We start from the raw sequence: 3,934 nt of genomic DNA on the forward strand, positions 1-3,934 counted from the left end.
ACAGCACTATAAACTCTCTCATGCAAAGTGTCTCTCTATGTAAATGATCTTCATACACAGAACAGGCAGCTGTCCGTCTCAGACCACAGATTAATATTTTATGCATGTTCATGTTCTACAAAACAATAAAAGTTGTAATACTTTATGATGAATATTAGCTATAGAAATCAGACAGACACTCTCTACAGTGAGTGTTTAATTATTTTACTGGGTTAATAAAAAACTAATATTATTAAAGATCATCTGTTTTCTAAACACATAGATTCATTCACGTAAACCAGTTTGACATGAGACTGAAAACTGAGGTGATATTCCTATTTATCTCTTATAATATATTATTTTGTGTGCAAGTCTTGTAAAATTATTGTTTGGCTGTCGATCTTTCAGTATTATTTTGTGAATTTAAGAGTTAAATGTTTAGGTTTTAAAGTGTTTAATGATGGTTTTGTGTTATGATGGTTTTGTTTGGAGATTTCTTAGATTAATATCAATCTAATTAATATTTACAGAAGTCAAAATAAAAGCACAGATGGGTGAAATGTTATAAAATTTAAAAATGTAAAAAAAATTCAACTACACTGGACATTATTTAATCAAAATTCAGTTAGCAAATAAAACAACTTTATCTTTATGTCTTTGACTCATTTTTGTATTTATGAATTTGAAAAGGTCACAAGCTTCAATTTTAAAATGCATGTATGATCGGATCCTAGATGATGTAAGATTCATCCTAAAAGTGAGGAACGAACTGGGATTTTCAAAGACAAAAATAACGTGAAATGATATGAAAATATTTGTATCTGTATAAAAGAGCATCCATACAAACCTTTGTACATATACACCATCAAAATAACGCAACAGTGTTTATAAAAACTGTAAAGATTAAAATAGAAATAAAATAAGGTAAAACTAGACAATCTCCTCCCTGTTTCACGGTGCACACACGAGGGAGGACACAGGAACACGCAGACGAGGATATGACTTCAAATAATAGTCCTTTACTGGAGACATCAAGGCAGGGCAAGACACAGACATCCAACACCGGGGAGTAACAATTAGACCAGACAACACGAAACTCAACAAGCAGGAACTTAAATACACGCGCTAATGAGACAAACACACCTGAACAGAATGAACTAATAATCACATGAAACAAAGACAGGAAACAAACCAAATAAGGAAACATGAGGCGGGAACACATGACAGACACGACAGAACCCTGACACCCTGAGCAAAGAAAATCCATTGAAGTTTATTTCACTTCGGAACATTCACTCACGGATTGCGCTACACAGTGTCTTCACACAGACAAAACTTACTAAAGAAGTGTAAAGTGTGACATAAATATACCTCTGTAAAAAAATGCAATTTAAATTCACATCTCGCACACTTTAATGCCCTTTGTATGGAACATATACCCTCTCTTCGAACTGGAATCATGGCGGAATATCTGGTGATGTCCACTTTGCAGGGCAGTTAATGACTTTCGGTCGAATAGAACAACCGTCAGACGTGATAAGATATAGATATGAAATGTGCAGAGCGGGGAGGGTGCGAGGACTGTAATTGGAAACTGTTGATGTAGCCTATTGCAGTAATTTAATGTTGTCTCTGGTATTCTGCTCTTTGAGAGTATGTGCGTTCAGGGGGCGTGGCTTTGGACGGCGATTGCAGGGAGGGTGGGACGTTTGCTTTCAGTGCTATCAGGCTAAAGTTTCCGAGATCTCCAACTGCACCTTTAATTCTCAATAAGAGCTTCTGTAGACCTCTAACAGAAATACAGTCAGTCCGGTTAGGAAGTGAAGCTGGTGATGCTGTTTGTGGAGTTGTTTAATCCTCCTCTGCTAAGATCTTCAGAGATTTAATATCTTTTATCTTTAGTTAGTATCTAAGGCTGTGGCTTAAGCTGTTTTTGTTTGTCTCTTTTTTTCTGTTCTCTTCTTTCCTTCAGTGATTTTTTATTTTTTTTTGTTAACAAGTTTAGACAAGCTGAGAGGACTCTAAATAATTGATGAATAATTGATGGTTTTGTGGCTCAGATAAGGTCCAGTGTGGTTTGTTTCTTTGCTCTTGGATGATATGTGGCATTGCTATGGCCTGCTTTTGGCCCAGATCTGACAAACAGGAGCGGTCCGCCCAAGTGCCATGCCACTGTAAAACCCGACAAGTCACGGTAACTCGATCTGTTTGAGTAAACCGTTTGCCTTAAAAAGTTTTTAAAAATAACAGTTATGAGTACTCTGAACTTATTTCAGTTGAGTTCACTAAAAGAAGATATAATTGCAGTTAAGTAATTAAGCGATTATTTGAGTGATAAATGATCATTAGTGATGAACAGCTGCTGTTAACAAACAGAATCACTGAAGAAAAGAGAGACAAGAACTACAACTGACTTCAGACACATTTAGGATCCAATTGCACATGCATTTTATAAGGCCCATCACCTTTTTTTCAATTCAAAAAGACAAAATAAGTCTAAGACATCAAGACAAAATATTATTGTATTTGCTAACTGAATTTTTATTAAATAAAATACACAAGTGACTGAATGCAGTCTGTTCATGCCTAATGGTTAGAGAGTCGGACTCGTAATCCAAAGGTTGTGGGTTCGAGTCTCGGGCCGGCAGGGATTGTAGGTGGGGGGAGTGAATGTCCAGCGCTCTCTCCACCCTCAATACCACGACTGAGGTGCCCTTGAGCAAGGCACCGAACCCCCAACTGCTCCCCGGGTGCCACAGCATAAATGGCTGCCCACTGCTCCGGGTGTGTGTTCACTGCTGTGTGTGTGTGTGTTCACTGCTGTGTGTGTGTGTTCACAGCTGTGTGTGTTCACTGCTGTGTGTGTGTGTGTGTGTGTGTGTGTTCACTGCTGTGTGTGTGTGTGTGTGTTCACTGCTGTGTGTGTGTGTGTGTGTGTGTTCACTGCTGTGTGTGTGTGTGTGTGTGTGTTCACTGCTGTGTGTGTGCACGTTGGATGGGTTAAATGCAGAGCACGAATTCCGAGTATGGGTCACTTCACTTCACTTCACTAAAACATGTTGATAATATTCAAACATTCACTCATTGTCTTCAGTAATACAAGATTTCTATTAATAGTAATGATATTGTGTTATTAGTGTTTGTGTTGATCAGTGTTGTGTGTGATTGTGTTGTAGAGCAGCTGCAGTATCTCTCAGCTGTATCAGTGCAGTCACTGTGACTCTGACTGACGGAGGTTTTTGTACGACTCTTTATCACTGTGTGAACACATTTTTACTGTTGATATAGTGTACACTCAGACAGTAATAATCTCCTATATCTTCAGGCTGGACTCCACTGATGGTCAGACTGAAATCAGTTCCATGATCGGCTCCATTTCCACTGAATCTAGATGGAGTTCCAGTATGGAGGGTTTTGATGCTGTGAATTAAAAGTCTAGGAGTTTCTCCAGGTTTCTGTAGGTACCAGGATAAACAAGACTTACACCAACCAGTTGAAGGGTTTCCAATGGCGCTGCTGGTTTTACAGGTCAGAGTGACTGTTTGTCCGTTCTGAACATGTTTCTCTGTTGGAGTCTGAGTTACAGTCACCTGTCCTGCAGAGTCTGAGGAACAATTAAAAGACATGAAATTGGAAAAGTTTTTAAAATTGCTTTTTTACCTGCATGAGCTAATTTAATTAAAGATCTTACCTTGAAAATACATCCCTAAGATCAAGAGAAAGAAGAATGTCATTGTAGTTGTTGTGTCTGTTATTAAGATAAACAGAGTCAGTCATGAAGTGTTAAACTCACAGCACTATAAACTCTCTCAGAGCACTGAAGCATGTGCTGACGATGCAAAGTGACTCTCGCTATTTAAATCATTTACCTGAAGAATGCTGATGACTCTCAGAGACATTTACCAATATAAAATTAACATTTTCCAATACATTTCTAATGCCACAATATTCCATC

General features: G+C 38.1%; 1 gene segment (V, D, J or C); it reads right to left on the reverse strand.

The window, feature by feature from the left end:
* Nucleotides 1–3,233: 3,233 nt before the first annotated feature.
* LOC306868309 (immunoglobulin kappa variable 1-27-like) lies at nt 3,234–3,683 on the reverse strand. The segment is given in 2 exons: nt 3,671–3,683; nt 3,234–3,583 (listed from the first exon to the last, which is right to left on the reverse strand).
* Between the last annotated feature and the right edge of the window lie 251 nt (nt 3,684–3,934).

Source organism: Barbus barbus (genome assembly GCF_936440315.1).
Source record: "Barbus barbus genome assembly, chromosome: 50".
Lineage (NCBI taxonomy): Eukaryota > Metazoa > Chordata > Actinopteri > Cypriniformes > Cyprinidae > Barbus > Barbus barbus.